The 25,474-nt window shown below is 38.4% G+C and overlaps 1 protein-coding gene across 1 annotated transcript in view; it reads left to right on the top strand.

Moving 5' to 3' along the window:
• The first annotated feature begins 10,538 nt into the window (after window positions 1-10,538).
• LOC124554719 (orphan steroid hormone receptor 2-like) overlaps window positions 10,539-25,474 on the top strand; it is a 120,578-nt gene continuing 105,642 nt past the window's right edge. The window contains exon 1 of the mRNA XM_047128365.1: window positions 10,539-10,819. The gene's annotated coding sequence lies outside the window, so the exon portion shown is untranslated. The remainder of the gene's footprint in view (window positions 10,820-25,474) is intronic.

Raw genomic sequence — 25,474 nt, 5'->3', positions numbered from 1 at the left:
GCATTGGTTGATTGGGAAAAGACGTGGTGTAGAGTCGTCCGTGTATTCACAGAATGTAGGAAATATGGAGTACCCACTCGAAATGTGGTCCATCAGAAACTGTGATGCTGAAAAGCTCGAATACAAGTAATTAGCTTTGCTTAGGTTACTAGGCAAAAGACGATTATTGTACATAAATGGATAGTCATGAGCGAGGTTGCTGCCAGTGAGACAATCTCTGTATTTAGAAGGATTCCGATGAGTGTTTTTATTGGTCAGTGAAATTAACTTTGGCTTGGTCGCAAGTCTGCAGCAAGGAGCAGCAGAAGTTACAAGACTCGCTCAGATGGCCCAAAATTCATGAAGGAAGGACAGATGAGTTTTCATGGGATGTGGGTGAAAACCACATCTGGTAATATTTGCAGGATAAAGGGAGTGGCACAAGTAACATAACTTAAATACTTAACTGTTACTGGATGGCTTCTTACTTAGGTATTTATGGATTCCTGCTTGTGTGGGAGTAGTCTTGAATATGCTTGCCAGGATTTTGGAGGCAATGCTCACAAGTGGGTAAAGGATGCTAGGATATGGTTTATTCCTGGGAAGGTATGCTGCGTAGTGGGTAAATATCATCTTGCAGGTTGTCAGCAAAGCACTAGCATTACTGAAGTTCTGCAGGGGAGTCACTGTGGATTTGTCATATGAAACAGAAACGTCTATAAAGTCTGCATGGCTGTATTGATAAGATGAATGTCAAGCTCTAATTTGTCAAACTACATCCAGTAGCATAGTAGTTGCCTTCTTCTATAACTCATAACGGTTATCTACTGCTTGGATGGCAACTACAACCAACCACTAATAGTTATGAAGTGAACTGAAAAACAGGCAATGCTCTAAAAATTGCAGCTCATTGTTTTAGCAAGTTTCAAATCAATTGCATAACTGTTCATAAACATCATTGTTGAACAATAAATGTAGAAGTTACTAAATACCCTTTAACACTATGACACAGTTATTATTCTATATTTATTGCCTATTAGTGTCTACCACTGCTACAGCAATAATTCTAGTAAATAGTTCAGAGGATGCTTCACAGCGATTTGAAAGTTTTTATTTGAATTGTACCTGACTAAACAATCAAGAGTTGCGATGTCTGCATAACCTTATTAAAAATCAATAGGTTCCAGGTATTTCTAGAAGAATTACTGAAGCTTCTGTGGTTACTTTCCATACATCTATCTTTATTTGCAGTTCTTTGAATTCAGTAGACACCCCACAAACACTTTCCACAAAAATTAAAGTTACAGTTTTCATAACAAAAAGTTTATGTGCAGTATCTGTTTGTTCAATATCATCATATCAGAGAGTCTCGAACAATTTGTGAGCAAGGTCACAACGGTAGTGACGCCTATGGGGCTGAAATTACAATGTATATCGATTATCTTTGTTTCTGAAGCATTGAGAACATATTATGAGCTTAAATAGACGTTTATGAGCTCCAAATTTTAAGATTTGATATATCTCCAAAATATTCATTGTTTATTACATATAGAAAACATTTGCAGTTATTATTAAACTAAAAGATATTTATGAAAATAACAAAATAAATAACAAATTTTTCCAAATTACAGACCTTATGCCACAACATTAATGTAACATAATATTGATTTCTAAGTTAATAAAAAATTGTTGACATTTCTCACAGATGACGTTGAGATAATTGGAAAACAGAAATAAAAATGAGATCGTGTTTTACAAGTTTTTAGTGATATTCCAGAAATATGAATCAGTTACTTTACTACCTAAAATACGTGTAAACATGGAAAAACAAGTGATATCATAGATTTCCGTAATTAAGAGACATTCTGTAATATCCTGACTTATTACGAAGTATAAATATCTCCATTGTCCCAGTGTTGTGTGAAATGACACTGGTTGCTAATCAAAAACCCAGTGGTTTCAAGTTGAGCACAAATTCATCTGTCAACCAAACAAGGAGTTTCAGATAAGCCAGGGGTGTCCACCCTTTTAGTTTACCTGGGTCACATTGGAAGAAGATAAGAATTTTTGGGCTGCACACGCAACATACTTAACACCAACAATAACTTCTGAGAAAAAAAGGAAAGAAAGGTAAGTGGTATGGACTAAAGAGAGAATAGCATCATGTAACAGGGGTTTTCGATTCAAATTATTCAATTTATCATTATTTTACACAAACAGAATTTTGTGGAATTTACCGATTGTGTGACAGATGCCCACTTCTTGTGCCACATTAATACTTTCTTTGGGCTGAGGGTTGGGCATCCTTGAGCTACGCTGCTCACGTCAAATGTTTCTGGAGCCATTTAACTTAACTATCGTGATTATGTTTTAAGTCAGATACATTTTAAGAAATTTGTCACTAAACAACATATGAGCTCTTGTCATAGCTGTATTAACTACAGAGATAATGTCATGTTTTCATTTTTCAACTGGAACTATGGGAGTTTCCTTTGCTGGTATCATATATTTCGAAGAGAGAAATTCAGTCACATTTCACACTCTGAAATTCGAGAAATTAGAATATTTAGACTTAAAGATTTATGTGTTTTGAATATAAAATCGACCTCTGTTGTATATGGATGTTCATGATTTTGTACCCAAAAATGGAAACACTCTTGTTGGATAAGGACAAAGCAGGGATGTACCACTGTGATACCCATATAAAAGGCACATGCAGCAGGTTTCAATTCTGCATGTATAGATTATATGTGTCGACAGATGATTAATTCGAAGAAATTCTTACACAAACCAAAAGAAATTAGAGGTCCTACTTCTTTATGGAGAATGCTGATGGTATACAAAGAGAACAGTTGAACTGCACACCAAGAAACTTCTTGCCTACCAGTGCTGTGGAGACTGTAGGAGGCAAACCTGCAACAAGTGTTGTGAATGAAACATGTTCTGACAACTATTACTCAAAATCCATGTGTTAACTCCAGAAACATTGTGAGTACCTCTGAAATAAGGATGTCCTTGTGTTTTTAGCATTTTGTATGCACGCTGTTTTACATTACCAGCACATTAACCAGCAGGATTGCAGAATCAGGCCGAATGAGAGGGGGGGTAGGGGGCAAAATCCTTGATCCCCAGGCCTCAAGTCTTTCAAGAGTTCAGATCCTTCAGGGTATTCACTTGATAACTATCAGATTACTATTGTAAACTCAATTTTGTATCATATAATAAACAGAAAAACATTACCCCAGCATCAGCCTAGCCATTCTAGCTCGTGTTTTCCACTTCATTTCTTTATTTTTATTATTCTTATAGGTCAACTGCATACAATTCTATTTCGAGCTTCATCGTGAATGCACATTTTTCTCTTTAGCCATTGTGCCCGAAAACCGTCTTGTAATGGAGTCTACTCTGTGCTTACCTTAAAAATTCTTCGAAGACCTGCCAAAAGAATCCCCAAACAAATGTACACAGTAACAGTTGTAAAATTTCATTATAATTCAGTGGGACTGTCAACAATAATCAGAGATAAGACACTTCTGATTCCATGATAAGGTCAGTTTATACGAAATATACAGAAAATTATTGGCACTCAGGTGTAAACACAAAATAAAATATATATATTTATAGCTGTTCTGGAAAAATCGTAAGGGTGAAGAAATTAAATGTCACAAAAGAGTAAATTAGCCATACTACTGCTCGGAAGTAAATAGGTAATATTATTTTGTTCCTTCATAGAGTAGCTAACTTACATGGGAGCCCTCATGTAACTTGATGTGACAATGTTTCTTGATCAACAATGCTTGGGCTTAAGAGTCGCATCTCAGAAAACTGGAGATCCATATAACGGAAATTTCCTCACAGTATTAGAGCTCTTGAGTCACTATGATCCAATTCTTGCAAAACGTGTCAGCTAGGTCAGAGACGGACAAGAACCTGGAAAGGGTTTACAAGTGAATTATCTGTCAAGCGATACTCAGAATGAATTTATTTCTAGTTGTGCCCATTTGCCATCTTTGAACAGAGAGAAAATTAGAAGAATTACTCAGTTCTTGTTGAGGCAACTCCTGGTTCAAATCATGTTGAAAAGGCAACATTCATCCTCCGTTACATGTCGATCAATACTCGAGAAACAGACATTTTCTATCAGTGAATACTGCAGACAAGGTTATCATAACGTAAGTAAAGTGAGATGGTGTTGGAAAGAAGCTCAGACTAATTTTCTTCGCTGGAATTGTCTCGCAAAATTCTCTCCATGTGCTTTTCATGTGGTGTACATGCAACAGAGAGTTATCATGAAGCAGATATTTTTTTCAGAATGATTCAATTTCTTTACAATCTGTTCAGTTGCAGCCCACAATGACGGAAAAATCTGAAACAGTGCATTGGAAATTCCTTATATTCCACGTCTGATACCTGCTGAGTACTCGGATTGACATTATAAAACCAATTGCAGCTGACTCGGATAAAATTCCCTTTGCTGTTGAAACTCTCAGTAACTTAAATTTTTCAGCTAAAACACATTCTGCAGTGTGAGTTCTTTTGAACTATAACACAGCTTTCAAGTGTTTAATAGTACCATTAATTTGGCTGAAGTTGGCACCAACTGGCTACAGAACCAAATTAATACAAGTTTGAAATGCTACTGTCGGTGTTGAGGTAAGACACCTTTAGAGCTTATTAAATAACTTAAAATATCTTCACAAAAACTGGGACAACATTTAAATGAATCTAAAGTTGTTGATAGCGCAGTGAAAAAGTATCCCGAATTTCTGGAATATTCACGCTAATAAAATGTAATCATTTCATGATGGAACTGGATACGTAGTGGCATGTGTAAATTGAGATGGTTTATACAAGATAAACGTTTTCATTTCATCATTGACAATCAAGTGTCTAACTTAAAAAATGTGATGTGGAACAGTGAGGCTTATAGATGGAACATTTTTGTTTTTATGGAAATCGAAGATGACTGATGATTAGGTCGCTGAGGCATGCATGTTATTTATCAATTAATACCATAACAATATTACAACAGATTTAGATGAAGAAATTATATATTTGAAAACTATTCATACTTCAAACGTGGAATACATTGCATGGAAACAATTAGACTTCTTGAATAAGATGCACAAGCTTAAAATTTCAAGCTTGTTTCTGAGGGTATATGAACTATGTGCATGTTTTACACTCATCCATGGTTGTAGCTGAAGCAGTAGCAGTTCCTTAGCTGTGGTAGTCTAGAGTTCCTAATAACTTTCTTGATCACTACTTTTCAAACCAATATTTATTCCTGTCCTTTCAGTCTCCTAAGCCATGAAAGCCTCATGGTCCTCATATTTTTAATCAGTGTACTCATATTTAACTTTTGCACACTCATTGATTCATCTGAGTGACGTCTTCTTTCAAAACTGCAGTGGGAAATTGGATACACCGTCTATGACTGTTTTTTGTTTCACTTTATTCCAAATGATTTTGATTGTCATGGAACATTATACAAGGTGTATCATAATAACTTTTTATTAATTCCCCGAAATAATGGAGTGTATGAAATTAAACATTTTTCTTATTAACACAATATTCAGTATTATATCACTTTAAGTTGTACAGAGATGAAGGAAACTGTATATTGTAATAAAAGTGCTGGAAGGACTTGATACAAAAATGAGTATGAAATTAGAGCATGATTTTAGCAATGGCACATCACACAAGCACGTCATAAATTATTTTATTTCAAAAAAATTATTGTAATTAAATGTCATTAAAACTGCAAATACATTTATAAATATTATTTAAATTTGTGTCTACAGCAGCCTGTTTTAATTCTTATTGAAAATGGGGGAAATTCAGAAATGTGAATGTAGAAAATGTGATTGGGAAAAAAATTAAGAAGCGGGGGCAGGAAATTTAAATTTGTGTGTCAAAATCAAATGGCTCTGAGCACTATGGGACTTAACTTCTGAGGTCATCAGTCCCGTAGAACTTGGAACTACTTCAACCTAACTAACCTAAAGACATCACACACACCCATGCCCAAGGCAGGATTCGAACCTGCGACGGTAGCAGTCGCGCCATTCCAGACTGTAGCGCTTAGAACCGCTGGGCCACTCCGGCTGGCTTTGTGTGTCATTTCAGTAATCAGAAAGCCTGTTTTTCCGCACTTTCGTAGAAAAACAGTTTTATGAATTTCAATAACAGAAAAAAGTTAACAATTCTCACAGAAGATATTCTGTGACTTATAATAACAAACTAACTTCAGTAGTTCATTATTTCCATGGTAAGAATAACAGCTGAAACGATATCATCAAAAATCCGAGTGATGAACACTGACTTTTGTACAGATAATGTGTTATTGATAAGTAATGTTTATTTTCATGTCCTCTACTACATTAGAAAATTAGGAACAGTTACTCTTATACACCCATACATTAGTTATATCAGAACAACTCTACTTATTTCTTCGACAACATCTGCTTTCTAAATGTGCCACAATGGCATGTCGCAGTCTGTATGATACCTCGAATGTTTACAGGCTCTGCAATACATGATAACACAGCATCCAATATGCAACCGGACTTAGTGCTGTTAATAGTGGCTTGATATACGTGTATATATTACCACACACTACGATTCGAACTATCGCGTCATGAACAATTGTTAATTTGTTCGAATTACGCTGGCAATATCTCGTGCAGCGTGTAATGTATACATCACATTTGTGAACATACACTATATGATCAAAAGTATCTGGACACCTGACTGAATATGACTTACACGTTCGTGGCGTCCTCCATCGGCAATGCTGCAATTCAATATGATCTTAGCCCACCCTTAACCTCGATGACAGCTTCCACTCTCGCAGACATACGTTCAATAAGGTGCTGGAAGGTTTCTTGGGGAATTGCAGCCCATTCTTCATGGAGTGCTGCGCTGAGGACAGATATCGATATCGGTTGGTGAAGCCTGGCACGAAGTCAGCTTTCCAAAACATTCCAAAGGTGTTCTGTTGGATTCAGGTCAGGAGTCTGTGCAGGCCAGTCCACGACAGGGATGTTATTGTCTTGTAACCACTGCACCACAAGCCGTGCATTATGAATAGATGCTCGATCGTGTTGAAAGATGCAATCACCATCACCGAATTTCTCTTCAACAGTGTAGTCCTCTGCTGTGATATTACCACGCCAGACAACAAATGGTGCAAGCCCTCTCCATGAAAATCATGACCACACCATAACACCACCGCCTCCGAATTTTACTGTTGGCACTACACAAGCTGGCAGGTGACATTCACTGGGCATTCGCCATACCCACACCCTGCCGTCGGATCGCCACATTGTGTACCGTGATTCGTCACTCCACACAACGTTTTTCCTCTGTTCAGTCGTCCAAGATTGATGCTCCTTACACCAAGCGAGGCGTCGTTTGGCATCTACTAGCGTGATGAAACATTGCTAAAAGCCTTGTCTGAAAACTATCTAGAACAAATAGTTAAGAAGCCCAGCCACGATGGGGTAACTTTTTGACGAAATCTGGATCGAAAATTGTATCCATGGCAACGAGGCAGTTATAGCAACAATGAATACCAAAACACAAAGGGCAGCTAAAACAATTAGAAAGACTTATATGTTTAGCAAATTAGACACGGAAACAATAGTGTTCATACTGCAATGAGGAACTTGAAACTTTTAGCTCAGGACACGAGCATGTAGAGGAACTACAACTCAAGTTTAAAAGAACAGTTAACCATACACTGTGTAGGTATGTACTGAGTAGGACAGCATAATGGGAAAGCTCGCTCATGGTATTCAGTCGCTATAAAGAAACTTCTAAAGTATCATAAAAGCATAGTGCTATAGAGATGCAAAAACGAACGCATTTGGGCGTCAAGGGGGCAATGTGTTAAGCGTTCAGTGACTATCGTAGCAGAATGATATCAAATACTCTTTCACAAAACCCAAAGAAGTCACTCATGGACGAGACTGGAAGTGAAGCTGAGAGCAGCAAAGCAAAACCAGAAACGCTTAGCTCTGTTTTCAAATGTTCAAATGGTTAAAATGACTCTGAGACTATGGGGTTTAACATATGTTGTCATTAGTCCCCTAGAACTTAGAACTACTTAAACCTAACTAACCTAAGGACATCACACAGTTATGCCCGAGGCAGGATTCGAACCTGCGACAGTAGCAGTCGCGCAGTTCCAGACTGAGAGCCTAGACCCTCTCAGCTACCACGGCCGGCCGCAAATGTTCCTTTAGAAAGGGAAACCCTGGAGTACTGCCCCAACTTAATTCTCATACCACTGAAAACGTGAGTGAAATAGATATTGGTTTCAGTGGCATTGGAAAAACAGCTGAAATCGTTAAAATTGAATAAAGCCCCAGGGACTGATAAAAGCCTTATCAGATTCTATACCCAATTCGCAGCTCAGTTAGCCCCTCTTTTAACAATGATCTATTGTGGAAGCATCTAAGAAAAAATTATACCCAGCATCTGAAAAAAAAACACATATCACATCTGTCTACAAGAATGGTAGCAGAAGTGATCCACTAATCTACCGTACAGTATCCTTGGTATCCATTTGTTGTCTTAGAAATACATTCTGAGCTCAAAAATAATGAGACATCTCGAATAGAACGATCTCCTCCAAGTCAACTAACGTGGATTTCGAAAGCATAGAGCATGTGAAACCCTACTCGCTCTTTTCTGACATGCAGCATGATACCTTAGATGGAGAGTCATCAACAGATAACTTTGAGTGTACTCCAAAGAAGTGTGCTGAGTTCCTTGTTGTTCATTCTGTATGTTAATGATCTTGTGGACAGTATTAATAGTAAACTCAGACTTTTTGAAGATGATGGAGTTATCTACAAATAAGTACAGTCTGAACGAAGCTGTACAAATATTCAGTCGAACCTCAATGAAATTTCAAAGTAGTTTGCCTTAGAAGTTCAGAAATGTAAAACTGTGCAGTTCACAAAACGAAAAAAAAGTATAGTGTCCTATGAATATAATATTAGTGAGTCGTTGTCAGAAACTGTAAACTCATACAAATACTTAGGTATAACTCTTAGTAGGGACATAAAGTGGAACTGTCACATAGGTTCAGTTGTGGGTAAAGCAGGTACCCCACTTCGATTTGTTGGTAGAGTACTAGGGAAATACTAGTGAGGTTCTTTACAAATACTTGTGCGACATATTCTAGAAAGTAGCTTATGTGTGTGGGACCCATACCAAATAGATCTAGCAGGGGATATTGAATGTGTACAAAGAAGGGCAGCATGAGGTCACATATTTGTTTGATCTGCAGGAGAATTTCCTAAGATATTGAAGGAACTGAAATGGCAGTCTCTTAAAGATAGATGGAAACTGCCCCAAGATAGTATATTCACAGAGTTTCAAGAATTGGATTTAAATGATGACTATAATATACTACAACCTCCTATGCTCCCATAGGGATAGTGAGGGTAAGATAGATTAATTACAGCAGACACAGAGGCATTTAAATAATCATTTTTCCTGGGCTTCATACGTGAATGGAACGGGGAAAAACGCTAATAACTGGTACAGTGGGGCATACCCTCCGCTGTATATGGATGTAGATGTCGATGGTGAATCATTCTTGTATGTTAGGTCCTTCTGTCTCTATTTAATGTTTCAATCCAACCACATGCAGCCAAGTGTGATTAGTATCAGCTTCAAATCACACTGGCCTCATTCACCGCGAATTTGTTATTAAACTCTCTAATAGTGTCAAACTCAAAGAGATGGGGTCAAGCTGGAACACTCCATTAATCGAATGCGACAGTTCCATATGATAACACGAACGTCCGCATAAGACAGCAACTGGTTTGTATTAAAAACAGATAAAGCCTAAGTTCCAAATATTGTAATTTATCCGAAGCTAATTGTCGGATTTTGGAGAGTGAAAAATCGTCGAATTTGTCTCTCTGTTATCTATGATGTTAGTAGAAGTTAGCATACTTCCGTTTCAAAAAGCGCATTTGATACTGATATCTCTGTAGCTAATGAAGCTTTTAAGAGAGATTGCACGCTGTTTCTTGACGACTTCCTTCATTTCATCTGGGAGGAAATGGAATTTTGAAATCTTAAACTATTTCGCCCTGTATATTATAAACCATCAGATACACATATGTGTAGAACCATACTTTAGCCAAAACATAATCGTGACAGACAACAGCCAAAATGCTTCACAGACGTTTCCGAGACTAGCTAATTTCACAAATATGCCTGTAATTTCTCTTGTACTTGTGCAGAGCTGTAGCAAGCAAATAAATTCAAAATATATTTTTTCAGTGGCCCTGGGTACGAACAGTATTATTCTTTTCTGTTGTTTCCTGCACAGTTTGTACTTACGAGGAAAAATTCAAGGTGATTTAGTGATGCTGTCAGTACATTTCGCTTAATTCTTTTTTTCTGTGTCGTTATGATTCTCTGCAAAGTCGAAAGCAACAGATGTTCAATATATACGAAACATTCGATAAATCGATAGCAGCGTATATTGGCAAATACATATTGAATAATTACTTTCTGTGATGTTGCGGCGAAGGTCGTGAACTTTCACCTTACAGTAGCTAAAATATCAGTAAGTTTTTGCTCCATATAGGAACGGTGTAGATGTTGTTTACAAAATGGGAAACAAATGGTGCTGACGTGTTTATCCGGTCTGTGACAATATGCAGTGCGTGTGCACACTGTTGTTTATGTTTCATTAATGTAAATTGTTGGTAGTCAAGGACAGGCACTAACATAAGAGTTAAACGGCATTGTTTTGGAAAAAGTACGATGGACAGTAAACTGGGGTAAATTTTGAGAATAGCATGGGCCGGTAAGTGCTTTGTAATATTTTCACGAATATGATATTATGTTTCGTTTACGGGTTGTTTGGAAACATGCGACCTTACTGCTCTGTTAAACACTTTCGTAGATAATAGTTCAGTGTCGTGTGGTATAATTACAATATTTCCTGTTTTAAGTTGGAAGTATATAGATAACGTTATTTCACTTCATAATGTAAGATGACAGACGTGATAAGTGCTTAAACTCCTATTAGTACTGAACGTATATTAAACTGCTGCACTGAAAATCGTACACGGGCCAACCGGAAACAGTACATAGCTCCAAGTTGTATGAACTGTATTGCTAGGAAGAACAACTAACTTTCTAGCTAGAGTGACGGTAATGAAATATGTGTACGAGGTAGAGAAGTACAGTTTTCGTTGTCGAACATTGTTATATTAAGATGTAAATTGTCATTTTGCTTCTAATCAGTGGCTCGTAAAGTGTTATTATCCAGTAGGAAGTTGATCTTTTGTAATTGTAATCACCTTGCATCGCCAATACGACGATTGTTCTTATTGTTGGTTTGTTTATTTTTCTGTTTACACTCAAGACAAATCACATATCTACTTCAGTTAGTAACAGAAGAAGAAAATGTGCTGTACATTTTTGTTGCTGACAAGTGATTACACCTTCGCATTCAGAAACCAAAAAAGCTGCATTTAAATGACTCTGTTTCCCATTGCAGCTGGACATTTCATTGTGATAGACTCTAACTTATTATTAAATTACAACAGCAGTGTGAACTGTCCATGCAATTGTTTTGTAAATGAACTTTGTTTCTGTGCAGCACACAAATTGTCTATTATTGAATACTTTATGGGAGGTTCATTCGCTTTATAGGATGTGTTGTTCACACATCCACTTGGATGATACCTCATGGTTATAGGTGTATATAATGCTGCTGTCTTGTAATCATGGTAATGTTGCTCCTTGAGTGCCTTAATCTACTCATACACTATATTCCTTGAATAAAGGTAATGTAATCTCAGAGTTACAATTGGATGGCACCCACAGTCATTGTAATCATGGTAATGGAATTAGTTAGTGTACACAAATATTTTATAAGAAAAGTGTGTAACCAAATTAGGTTGCGGGCATGCAGTTCAGTCTAGGTGTGGCTCAGATACTGTATAATGTGAAATGTCTTGGCTGTATGTGACACTCTATCTGGCTTTCAGTTATGTGGGCCATTTAATTCTCCTAGCCCAACATCATATATTGGATACAACAGGCTAAGTTGTGATATAACTGTAAAAAAAAAAAATATTGTGAGGTAGGTCTGTTTCTATACATTTTGTTGCATATGCAATGCAGGAAGTTACTACACCAAGCAGTTTCTGGCAGACGTGACTGCCTGCTGTGTCATCCTCTGTCCATGGTGGCAACGAAAGTGGTATGGAGGAGCATATGGACAGCACTCCGCTCTCCCAATCATTGTCAGGTTTCTTGACATTTGAAATGCTGCCAAGAAATTGAGTAACTTCTCGGTTGGCTGCACAAGGCTCAATACACCCTGTACCTGTCCTTCCACCAAGGAAAATACCTGACTACCAGGTGTTGAATCTAAGTCCTCCATGTGGAGGTTAGCCACACTTGACCACTCAGCTCCAAGGAGATGGGCAGTGGGGTACTAAAATTTTGTTTTAATCACTTGAAGTATATATTGCAAGTATGCCTCTTGCATATCTGTGGTAAGCGTATGCAAGTGCAGCTTAAATCTGTGATAGTGAAATTAAAATATATTAAGGGAAAACAGAGTGCATGAGGATTGTAAAACAGCAAAATTTGTTTGTGTGAGATAGCAAGTAGTATAAATTTCTTAAATTTGCATCTGTATTACCAAATGGTGAGCACAGAAATTTATAAATTACAGAAAAACTTTCTCCAACCATCTCCATTCAAGCTCCCTTACATCTTTGCTTCAAATGAGGTATGTGCTCCTAGTAGTGATGTCATCAACTTAATGACTGTCTGCAAGATGAAATAACCTCTAAATGCTGACTGTTTCCTGAACCACTAATACTGCTGTTTGGTAACAGTAGCCAAGTTTCCTCTAATATCATATCCACTGGCTTTGCTAACTCATATCACATTCCAATCTAACTTCGACCTGAGGGTATCATTATAGTCTTCATTCTAAATATGTGACATAAACTTCTTCATTCCATCACTGATAAAGCTATTTGGTTAATCAGTTTCATGTTCCATGGATCATTTTCCTATATAAATTGTAATGATTTATAACAAGTCATTTTACATTCCCTTCGCAAAATAATTTGTAAATATGGCTACATGTCGAACATTTAGGGGCCTATAAGGTTTTTAAGAAAAAGTATACAGATGTGAGTTGGTGATTCCTATCAGTCGCCTTGTACACATTACAATAGTAGAAATCTTCTACAGAATAGGAGGAGTTGTCAAAGAGAAACTTTTTCAGTTCAGTTTCAAATTTTACTGTGCCATCTGTCAGACATTTTATATCACTGGCTAAGTTATCAAAAATTTTAGCTGCAGCATTGTGCACCTCTTTCTGTGGTAATGACAACCGTAACATGGAGTAATGAATGTAGGTTTTCTTTCTGGTATTGTACTTACGTACAACATTGTTCCTTTTGAACTGTAGTGGATTATTTACAACAAACTTAATGAGATAATACATATAGGCTGCAGTGAAGGAGTAGTCAGAATGGCCAACACCTTAAACAGATATCTAAAAGATGATTGTGGGTGAGCACCACATATTACTTTTGCAGTATATTTTTGAGCAATGAAGACTTTCTTTTTTTAAAGATTAGTTACGCCACATTAATACATATGAGATTATTGAATGAAAATATGCAGAATATGTCATCTTACTGATTTGTCTCTCCTCAAGATTTGCAGTGATTCTGTGTGCAAATGTGGCTGAACTAATTTGTTTCAGGAGTTCATGAATTCTTCTTTACTGCTATCCTTGATATCTCTCTCTCTCTCTCTCTCTCTCTCTCTCTCTCTCTCTGTGTGTGTGTGTGTGTGTGTGTGTGTGTGTGTGTGTGTGTGTGTGTTTTCAGTATTTGATCATTTATTCTGAATTATGATGAAGTTGTTATTGTTGTGGTCTTCAGTCTGAAGGCTGGTTTGATGCTGCTAGCCATGGTTATCTATCCTTTGCAAACCTCTTCATCTCCGAATAAGTAGTGCAAAGTATGGCCTTGTGAATCCCTGCCCCCTGTTTCCCTCCAGTACTAAATTAGTGAACTCTTGATGTTTCAGAATTTGCCCTATCAACCAGTCCATTCTTTTAGTAAACCTGTGCCTTAAGTTTTTTTCTCTCCAGTGTTTAGTGGAGTAAAATAATGAACTGTAAAAGTTAGTATAATTGTCGCCATTTACAGCATGAAAATGAAGTACATTTTCAGTCTAAAAGTTACTTTCCAATTTTATTATTATTTTCAGTCTTGCACTTTTTGTTTTAGATAGAAAAATATTGTTTAAAAGGGTGGCATGAGAAGGTTTGTACCAGATTGCAAGTAACGATTGTTATATGAAGATACCTGGCATGTCAATTCTAATTCTCGTGTTTGCTTTGGCGTAACATTTCTTTTGACAAAATTATTAATTTTTGATTAAGTTGAATACAAACATATTCTTTCCAGACAGAAATTGTGATAATAACTCTGAGTCTGAGAGACAAAAGTACAGCATATGCTGCTTTTTAGTCCTCGAGGAAGGACTTCATGTCTCAAAATAAAATTTTATGTTCACAGTAGTGTACTCGTAAATGAATTTTATTTTGTTATATGTAATTTTGAGTGCCCATGCCATTAATGAACAAACTGCAAACAAATGTTAATGTATGCAACTGTCAGGGTTAATTGTTTATTTTGAGACTTTCTAGAACATAAGTTGTTTCTTGTTTGCTAGGAATGAATAGACTCACTGATGTCTTGCCTGTTCATTCCTATTGTATTTTCATTACCACAGTAAGAAATCTACACAGGAAGAGTGCAAAACGTTCACTGCTCTAGCCCTGTTGCTGAAATCTTACTTTGTGAGAAGAGAGTAATCTGCTTTAAAATAACATAGTTGACTAATTAAACTTTAATACCTTCTCACATAAGTCATGTCACCTTTTTTTTGTGTGTGTGGGGGGGGGGGGGGGGGAGCATAGTTGTCAGCTTGCTTGATGTATGTATTTAATGAAGTACCAGTAGAGACAAGGTGGCATAATGAATTGTTTCTGCTTTTATGCGGTTTGTGTTCAAGCTTTTTATTCAGGTAATAAATGCTAAAAAATTAAGTGGAGTATTTGGAATAAAAATTAAGAATATTAATTCCTCTATTACTTATTGTTGTATGTTATGAGACTTCTGTATTAAAGAGAGATGAGCATAGAAAGAAAAGCAATGCAGGTGAATAAGAGAGGTTGCCAGAAGTTTTAGAAACTTGGCACATTGTTCTCAATAGTGGTGTGAATTAATTGAGACATGCAATTTGTCAGTTGGATCACAAAAATAGAATGCATTGTTTTGGCTTCTTGCGGGATTTCATGTGTGTATAATGTAGTTGTATGAAAGTAATGCATGATATTTCAATAATGTACTCCATTTTGTGAGACGAAAATGTTGTCCTTAACAGTGGAAGTCATTTTTATTCGTTTGTGAATACTATTGGTGCTTTCATTATTATTATTATTGGTACTTCATAAAAAATTTTTACATATCATCAGTATTTATAAGTAGATTCATCCGTATTATGAGTGTCCTCAGTAGATTTGAGCAAATTCATCACATATTTTGAAGTTGGATAGTAAAAGGTGCTTAAATCGCTTCCTATAAGCTTAATTTTGTGGTGAAGGAAGTGTTGACACCTTAATAATAATAATAATAATAAACTTCCAAGAATGTGTACACTATTAATTTATTTAACAGCTAAACATTGTGGAATTATGGGTAAGAGACTCAGTTGGTTTCTGCCTTAAGTGAGCAGTAGGTACTGTAGTAAAAGGTTACTTTGAACTATCAGATGAGTTAGCATCCAAGCAGGTATTCCTCAGAGTTCCATACTAAGACTGTCTTTTTTAGTAGTACTGTATGTCAGTATATTTTCAGTGTAAAGGTGCTCTATTTGCTGATACAGTCATATCTGTTGTCAGCATCATGTCACAAACTGAATAATAAAGGAAATCATGGCTTAGCTGTAAAACTTAATGCATTTAATTCTGTTACAGTAACATTGTACTCCCTTCGAATCTTTAAACAATAATAGAAGTGAGAGACATCAGGTATCGATCACCGAGCATGACTGAGAAGCTGTAGTTGAATTTCTCACATCATGATACCAGTCAGTTGAAAGTAGCTACCATTATGATCAGAATACTGCCCACTGTCAGCACTCAAGAGGCAAATAAGGTGATTTATTGCACGTAATTTTATTCCTTCCATCATGTGTAGTAATATTTTGGTGCAACTCAGTTCATACAGGAAGAGTAAAGTTTTGCTCAAAAGTGAGTCTCATATCACCTTCCATTTTAAAAGCTGACTTTCTAGCATCTGTAGCACAGAACATTACGTCTTTTATGAGAATTATGGTTGAAAGCAGTGACTTCCATCAAGTGAAGATGAAGGTAATGAGCAATTTTAATATTGTGTACATAATCTTTTCCAATAAAATTTCCTCAGTCTACTGGCCGTGTCAGGTGCTTAAAAGACCACAAGATTTTGGCTGAGTATCCCTCAGTTGATGTCAAAGGGTGACTGTTGTACGATTGCTGCTGCTGCTGCTGCTGCTGTCATAAATAGCTGTGCTAATGCCTGTGACGTCACTAGTGCCTACTCTATGGCTATATGAAGTAATGTTCTTGTTGTTAGATCACCACACCTCTGTCAACCTTCTTGTGGCTGGATCCCAGGCTATGCTCAGCTGCAGACTGCCATATTTATTTAGGATGCTTTCAGAAATTTTTATCTTGATCACATCGTTTATAACTCTCTCCCAGAAACCATACATCTGTCTAGTAATAGATGTCTCACTGATTCAATGCGTCTCTGTTTCCCAAAGCATGTTTCGCTTGCACTTAGTTCTCAGCATATCGTAGGGGGAAACATCTTTCGTGCTCTCCACACCTACATTGTATTTTGTGTATCAATAGCACTTGTGGCCTACATCATCTTTCATAGGACTCATGAATTGTCAGATTGTCAGATTTTGTTACTGAACCACAGTATGGCAAAAATGCATGCCACTTTGTGGCTTCTGCTTACAAGTCAGTCTTCTGTTAAATAGCTTGTGAAATGTATTGGTTGTTGTAGCAGTTTTCTTTGAATACTTTCCGTAAGTGGCTCAGTCAAGAAAGGAGCCACATTCTTTCAAATTCTAAGCTGCTGTGACAAAAGCTGAGAGCAGAGGCTTCCATGCTCTCTACAATGGGGATTGCTGGCACCCAGACAATTGCTAATTTGTAGTGATCATCCTTGTTCATGTTGTTGGTTATTTAATTATTTAAGTAGCCTGTATTATTTTCTGATGCTGCAGCCAGTTTCTAGGCAAGCACACAGGCTTCTTGAAAATTCGCACATTGGCCACAGTCCAGGACTTATGCCACAAATGGTTGGGTAAAGACATGGCGAACATGGGGATTTTGAGCTGAGGGGTGGTGGAATATGAAAATGGATTAGAGCAGTGCAGAATCAAAGTGTCTTTTACAGGTAAAACCCTAATATTTTTGTCCCCATGAAACACATTTTGTAGACAGATACACTGTCATACTAAGGGGGCTGTGATCAGCATCTGCACAAATGTTGTGAGCTGTATGGTGACAGGAATGTCAAATACCACTCCTCGCCAATCCCACTTACCACCACATTTCAAGACATTGTCGTCAGACTGCATATGTTTCTGAAAATAATGCGTGTTATAACATGGCTCTTTTGACAGTCTAAGTCCTCACTGACCTCCTTAGACAACTTCCTCATCCTTGGATATCTCAGTAGACAACATATTGTGGTGTTCTGCTGGCACCTGCCTCCTCATCCTCAGACATGTTAGCTTTCTGTTGAAAGGGGGGCAAGACACTACAGCAGAGTCAATATTAGCAACTGACATCTCCTTCTGCTCATTCAGTGCTATGGACATCACACAGTGCAAAGTTGATAGTGATTTATTTTCTTATGATAACTGCCCAAATGGATCCTCCTTTCTGAAATAGCAATGTCCAATGGAAATACAGTTTTATTCTCTATGTGGAAGCTGGAATCTGTTGTATGTGTGGCTTGAGAAACAGCTCCACACCAAATTATGTCATCTGCTTTTGGGTACAGAAGATGTACTACTTGTTTTATTTTTCCGATTAAATAAATGTCCTGACACTTAAAAAGGCATACAATAATGATTCTGCCATTGAACCTTGGAAAGGATTTTACCAGTCTTAAAAGTTACAGAAACTTTGCTGTTACCAGCTACATAGGAAAGTCTTGAACAGATAGTCAACCAGTCTTTGTATGTGTTCTTGAATGCAGAAACCCCTGACACACTTTAAGTTGGGACTGAGGTAGTATTGCAAGATAGCCAACTACAAAAGTCTTTTCTGTGTGTCATTTATTTATTTGAGTGTTTTTTTGACATGGAAAAAGTTTTTGGCACCACTTGGAGAAACATCATCCTTTGTCAACTTCACAAGGGGGTTTACAAGGAGGTCTGCAGATTTTTATTCGGGCTTCATCGAGGAGCATTACTTCTGTCACTGAGTTAGTGATGCCCTATCGAGCAGTTTTATTCAGGAGAAGTTGCCTATGAGACCAAATTTAAGGTGCAACATTATTTACAGTAAGCATCAGTAGCATTTCATCTACAGTAAGGCAACCTGTTGAATGTTTGCTGCTCATGAATTAGAGGTGCTCAGTGAAATCAGTTAACTAGCGAGTAGGTTGGACTGCATATTGATGCATATGTTTAGATTATTTCCAGTACCACCATATAAGGCTATGAGCAAATCGGAGGACAATTGGAGAAATCAGAAGTGATACTCATTTCATTGACATAGAGCCAGCCAGTGGATGCAGCTATGCCAACTAATGTGCTCCAAATGTGTATTTTAGGATGCTACGAAAAAATGTGGTAGGTGCTCATTCCACCAAAGATGTGTACAGACTTTCACTCACTGTGTTATGGTGTACTGTATGTGCCAAATAGAGAAACATTGACTCTGAAGATACTGTTGTGTTTGGAATTGGAAAATATATTATGTTTTGCTGTGTTACAGTTTTGAGGTTCGGTGGCTTGGAAGGAAAGTGCCAGACCATAAATCTTAAGGTCAGGTATTAGATCTGCAGATAATCATAGGATTTTTTTTTCTGTCACTTAATGCTTCTTCTGCTTCTGGCAATTATTTGTTAATGTGAAAAATACTAAGTTGCTCTGTGGAGGCGAGTGCATATCAGTTTCTATAGGGTCATACATAGGAAAGCGTTGCAGTATTCAAATCGGCCTCAGGAATGAAGGAGGTTTAGTCTCTCTCTCTCTCTCTCTCTCTCTCTCTCTCTCTCTCTCTCTGTCTCACACACACACACACACACAGTGTTATTATTATTATTATTATTATTATTATTATTATTACTACATATTCAGAAATTCTTCTGTGGAGTAGGAATTGTTAAGCAAGTTGTGTTTAAGGTTAATTTGGCTGTTCATTAAATTATTTAGTACAACACTCGGTAGGTGGTCCTAGATTTCATTCATGAATATTTCATCCCTTTCTGTACTGCATTGAGGCCAAGTGATTGTTAATATAAATAATTTCTTCTTCTAGCTGTGTGTTTATAAATTTTACTGTTTTGAATAAATTAAGTTTGGATATTAGGCTATTTCTGTATAAAACACTAAAGCAACTAAATTGCTAACATTTAGACAGATTTTCTGTGGTACTCTTTAGGACTGCAGTTTAATGTCGGCAGTTTAGATGTCGGCAGTTTGGTTGCTTTTGTGTTTTATAATGTTGTTGCATAATACCCAAAATTATTTTATTTGTAATTACTCTGTCTGTGGAAGCCTACGAATTTATGTGAGTGTGATTGTGGCTTGCAAACTGTGATTGATTGTTAACAACAAACATTGTAAAGGAGGAAATGTAAAGTGAAGCCATTGTCATAATGGCCATGTGTTTAAAGACCTGTCTACAGGAGGTTCTAGAGTGAGCCCCACATCATATCCTCGTTTCTGTGCAACCAAGCGGTTCTTTCCTCAGTGCCATAAGACTTTAGTGAACAAAAATAGGAACAGTAAGTCAAGTTCTTGACATTTTCATCTTCAGGCACAGCAATACTTTCTAATTGTGTACCAGATCATGAAAGTACTTGCATTGCCACAGTCACTGTGATTTGGTGTGTTAAAGTATTCAAATTTTGAGTAGATTTTCAAACTGGCCACATGCAATGAAGACTTTCTAGTCCATGCTAAAGAATATCTTGTGCAGTTAGATGTTTCATAGCTCATGATAATAAACCAGGGATGGAATAAAACTGTCATGTTGGTTACTTCCATCTCCCAAATAGTTTTTAAGCCTGATTTAGTATGACATTTTTTATATCCCAGGCTAATTTTTTAAAAGGTAATTTTCTATGATTTTTAAAGTATTTTCATTATTTTTATTGTTGTGTATATCAGTGGGTATAAGCAGAGGGGTGCCCTTAACTGCTCTGTTGTTTTCAACGTTGATGTCTTCGTGAACATTTGATGAATTATGATGCAGATGTATTTGCAGTTCTTTGATCACTGCAATGGGTGAAAAGCCATCACAGCATAAAATTTATCCTCTGCTTTTGACTTTGTGCACTAAAAACAGTCAGACACAAATATTGAGCAGAATAAAATGATTTGGAACATCCAAGATGCCATACAGTAGATACAAAAATAAATAGATGGCACCTTGCTACAAGGGCATGTTAAATACAGGGAACTAACACAGTCAGTGAAATACCCAAAATGTATGTGTGATGAGGGGTGCCATCCCCAAGCAAGTTATCATCTCATTGTTACGTAGAAATATCATGTGCCATTGGGAGTAGCAAACATCAAGCTGTGGATAATCAAATCAACAAGCTGTGCATAATCAGATCAACAACCTGACTATGGCAAACCTCTTGCCAACCACAGTAACCAGTTATTAAGATATAAATAGGGCATTGCCGTCTGCTTCACGTCTGCTGTGCAGCGAGCTACCTTAATTTAAGTATTAACTGTATTTTTCTTACTTGTCACTCCTTCTTCCGTGTGTATTTGCTTTTAGGAAGCTTTAATTGTCGGGTGCTATTAATAGTGTTCCATAGATTTCGTGTTTGTTTTGAACACAGTCAGAGAGTCCCTTTAGTCAACCATAGTGCCAGTAGTGCTAGTGTTTGTTTTCAATACAGTCCAGAGACAGGTAGTGCTATTTTCATTGTTTTCTACAAGAAGTGCCTAGCAACCACAGTTTAGTGAATAAACAGCCGCCTTTAGTGAATTAGCAGTCTAGTTAAAGGTTGATTAACTCTCTTCAGTAAATTGATTCCTTAGGATGGATAGGATGTGTGACTGCTGTGTACGGACGCAGGAGGAGCTGGCCACTGTTCGCGAACAGCTGAGCGTGTTGATGGCCGCGGTCAGCCGTCTTCAGGCTGCTGACTCGGAGTGTAGCGGCAGTGGGGAGTCTGGTGCGTCGCAAGGTACACCCCAGGTGTTACATGCTTCACCCACTGTCCCTGCTGTCGAGACATCTTCGCGTGTACTGGGCGCGGTTGGGCCACCCTCTCCCCAAGGGGAGAACCGATCGCGGTCCTCTGGTTTGGAGCCGAGTGGAAGGCTTAAACCAGAGGCTCAGACGATTCTGCGGAGATCTGGGGTGCAAATTTCTCGACCTCCGCTATCGGGTGGAGAAATGTAGGGTCCCCCTGAATAGGTCAGGCGTGCACTACACACCGGAAGCGGCTACAAGGGTAGCGGAGTACGTGTGGAATGCACATGGTTTTTTTTTAGGTTAGATACTTCCCTCCCTAGGCCCGACAAGACGCCTCCTGAGACGCGGCAAGGTAGGAGTAGGCAAAATGCAACAGGGAATAACAATATTAATGTGCTAATAGTAAACTGCAGGAGCGTCTACAGAAAGGTCCCAGAACTGCTCTCATTAATAAACGGTCACAACGCCCGTATAGTACTAGGGACAGAAAGTTGGCTGAAACCAGACGTAAACGGTAATGAAATCCTAAACTCAGATTGGAATGTATACCGCAGAGACAGGCTGGACAGTGAAGGGGGAGGCGTGTTTATAGCGATAAGAAGTGCAATAGTATCGAAGGAAATTGACGGAGATCCGAAATGTGAAATGATTTGGGTGAAGGTCACGGTTAAAGCAGGCTTAGACATGGTAATTGGATGTCTCTATAGGCCCCCTGGCTCAGCAGCTGTTGTGGCTGAGCACCTGAAGGATAATTTGGAAAATATTTCGAGTAGATTTCCCCACCATGTTATAGTTCTGGGTGGAGATTTTAATTTGCCGGATATAGACTGGGAGACTCAGACGTTCATAACGGGTGGCAGGGACAAAGAATCCAGTGAAATTTTTTTAAGTGCTTTATCTGAAAACTACCTTGAGCAGTTAAACAGAGAACCGACTCGTGGCGATAACATATTAGACCTTCTGGTGACAAACAGACCCGAACTATTTGAAAAAGTTGACACAGAACAGGGAATCAGCGATCATAAAGCGGTTACGGCATCGATGATTTCAGCCGTAAATAGGAATATTAAAAAGGGTAGGAAGATTTTTCTGTTTAGAAAAAGTGACAAAAAGCAGATTTCAGAGTACCTGTTGGCTCAACACAAAAGTTTTGTCTCAAGTACAGATAGTGTTGAGGATCAGTGGACAAAGTTCAAAACCGTCGTACATAATGCGTTAGATGAGTATGTGCCAAGCAAGATCGTAAGAGATGGAAAAGAGCCACCGTGGTACAACAACAGAGTTAGAAAACTGCTGCGGAAGCAAAGGGAACTTCACAGCAAACATACACATAGCCAAAGCCTTGCAGACAAACAAAAATTACGCGAAGCGAAATGTAGTGTGAGGAGGGCTATGCGAGAGGCGTTCAATGAATTCGAAAGTAAAGTTCTATGTACTGACTTGGCAGAAAATCCTAAGAAATTTTGGTCTTATGTCAAAGTGGTAGGTGGGTCAAAACAAAATGTCCAGACACTCTGTGACCAAAATGGTACTGAAACAGAGGATGACAGACTAAAGGCCGAAATACTAAATGTCTTTTTCCAAAGTTGTTTCACAGAGGAAGATTGCACTGTAGTTCCTTCTCTAGATTGTCGCACAGATGACAAAATGGTAGATATCGAAATAGACGACAGAGTGATAGAGAAACAATTAAAATCGCTCAAAAGAGGAAAGGCCTCTGGACCTGATGGGATACCAGTTCAATTTTACACAGAGTACGCGAAGGAACTTGCCCCCCTTCTTGCAGCGGTGTACCGTAGGTCTCTAGAAGAGCGTAGCTTTCCAAAGGATTGGAAAAGGGCACAGGTCATCTCCGTTTTCAAGAAGGGACGTCGAGCAGATGTGCAGAACTATAGACCTATATCTCTAACGTCGATCAGTTGTAGAATTTTGGAACACGTATTGTGTTAGAGTATAATGACTTTTCTGGAGACAAGAAATCTACTCTGTAGGAATCAGCATGGGTTTCGAAAAAGATGGTCATGTGAAACCCAGCTCGCGCTATTCGTCCACGAGACTCAGAGGGCCATAGACACGGGTTCACAGGTAGATGCCGTGTTTCTTGACTTCCGCAAGGCGTTCGATACAGTTCCCCACAGTCGTTTAATGAACAAAGTAAGAGCATATGGACTATCAGACCAATTGTGTGATTGGATTGAGGAGTTCCTAGATGACAGGACGCAGCATGTCATTCTCAATGGAGAGAAGTCTTCCGAAGTAAGAGTGATTTCAGGTGTGCCGCAGGGGAGTGTCATAGGACCATTGCTATTCACAATATACATAAATGGCCTTGTGGATGACATCGGAAGTTCACTGAGGCTTTTTGCGGATGATGCTGTGGTGTATTGAGAGGTTGTAACAATGGAAAATTGTACTAAAATGCAGGAGGATCTGCAACGAATTGACGCATGGTGCAGGGAATGGCAATTGAATCTCAATGTAGAAAAGTGTAATGTGCTGCGAATACAAGGGAAGAAAGATCCCTTATCATTTAGCTACAAAATAGCAGGTCAGCAACGGGAAGCAGTTAATACCGTAAATTATCTGGGAGTACGCATTAGGAGTGATTCAAAATGGAATGATCATATAATGTTGATCGTCGGTAAAGCAGATGCCAGACTGAGATTCATTGGAAGAATCCTAAGGAAATGCAATCCGAAAACAAAGGAAGTAGGTTACAGTACGCTTGTTCGCCCACTGCTTGAATACTGCTCAGCAGTGTGGGATCCGTACCAGATAGGGTTGATAGAAGATATAGAGAAGATCCAACGGAGAACAGCGCGCTTCGTTACAGGATCATTTAGTAATCGCGAAAGCGTTACGGAGATGATAGATAAACTCCAGTGGAAGACTCTGCAGGAGAGACGCTCAGTAGCTCGGTACGGGCTTTTGTCAAAGTTTCGAGAACATACCTTCACCGAAGAGTCAAGCAGTATATTGCTCCCTCCTACGTATATTTCGCGAAGAGACCATGAGGATAAAATCAGAGAGATTAGAGCCCACACAGAGGCATACCGACAATCCTTCTTTCCACGAACAATACGAGACTGGAATAGAAGGTTAACCGATAGAGGTACTCAAGTTACCCTCCGCCACACACCGTCAGGTGTCTTGCGGAGTATGGATGTAGATGTAGATGTAGACACATCCTCTATGCTGATGGGTCAAGGTAGTGGGCTCTTGTTAGCTGTCAAGTAGTCTTTGTATGCACCTTTTCATGGATGAGACTTCCTAATGAATTTTCTGTGTGTGATGCTAAGGTCTGTGCAGGCCTGAAGGTATGGGGGCAGAGATGGCTTATATGCTATCTAATCCAAAGTATCCAGACACATATCAGTGGACATTTTAATATGGGGTGTGCCCACCATTTTCCTCTATGATGGCTTTAATTCTGCTTGGAACACTTTGAGTGAGGTTCTTTAATGACTGTGGAGGAATTGCAGCCCATTATTTCTGTAGAGCTGACACAAAAGGAGGTATTGATGTTTGACACGGGTGTCTGGAGTGAAGTCGACATTCTAACTCATCGCAAAGGTTTGCCATTGGGTTTGAGGTGGGACTCGAGGACATTTCAGGAATGCTATTGTCCACAAACCATTGCTACACAGATGCTGCTTTGTGGCAGGGCGCATTGTTGTGCTGCTGCAAACTGTTGTTCTTGAACTGTTCCTCTACTGTGTCCAGTACACAAGGCTGCATTTGTTACTTAGGTGACATCCAACAACTCGTCCATATTCGAAGTCACTTATCTCCCCTGACTGACTGATTCTATTGTTACCCCTTCTCTGCTGACTACACAATACTTCTTGCCCCCCTTTTGTACTGGCAGGTCTGCCTGTCATGACGTTTAGTGGTTAGTTCCACATTACATTGGGATGTCCAGGTAATTATGGTCAGGTAGTGTAAGCATCAGAA

Source organism: Schistocerca americana, chromosome X (assembly GCF_021461395.2).
Source record: "Schistocerca americana isolate TAMUIC-IGC-003095 chromosome X, iqSchAmer2.1, whole genome shotgun sequence".
NCBI classification, from domain to species: Eukaryota; Metazoa; Arthropoda; class Insecta; order Orthoptera; family Acrididae; genus Schistocerca; species Schistocerca americana.
This window is presented reverse-complemented; position numbering and strand designations above follow the sequence as displayed.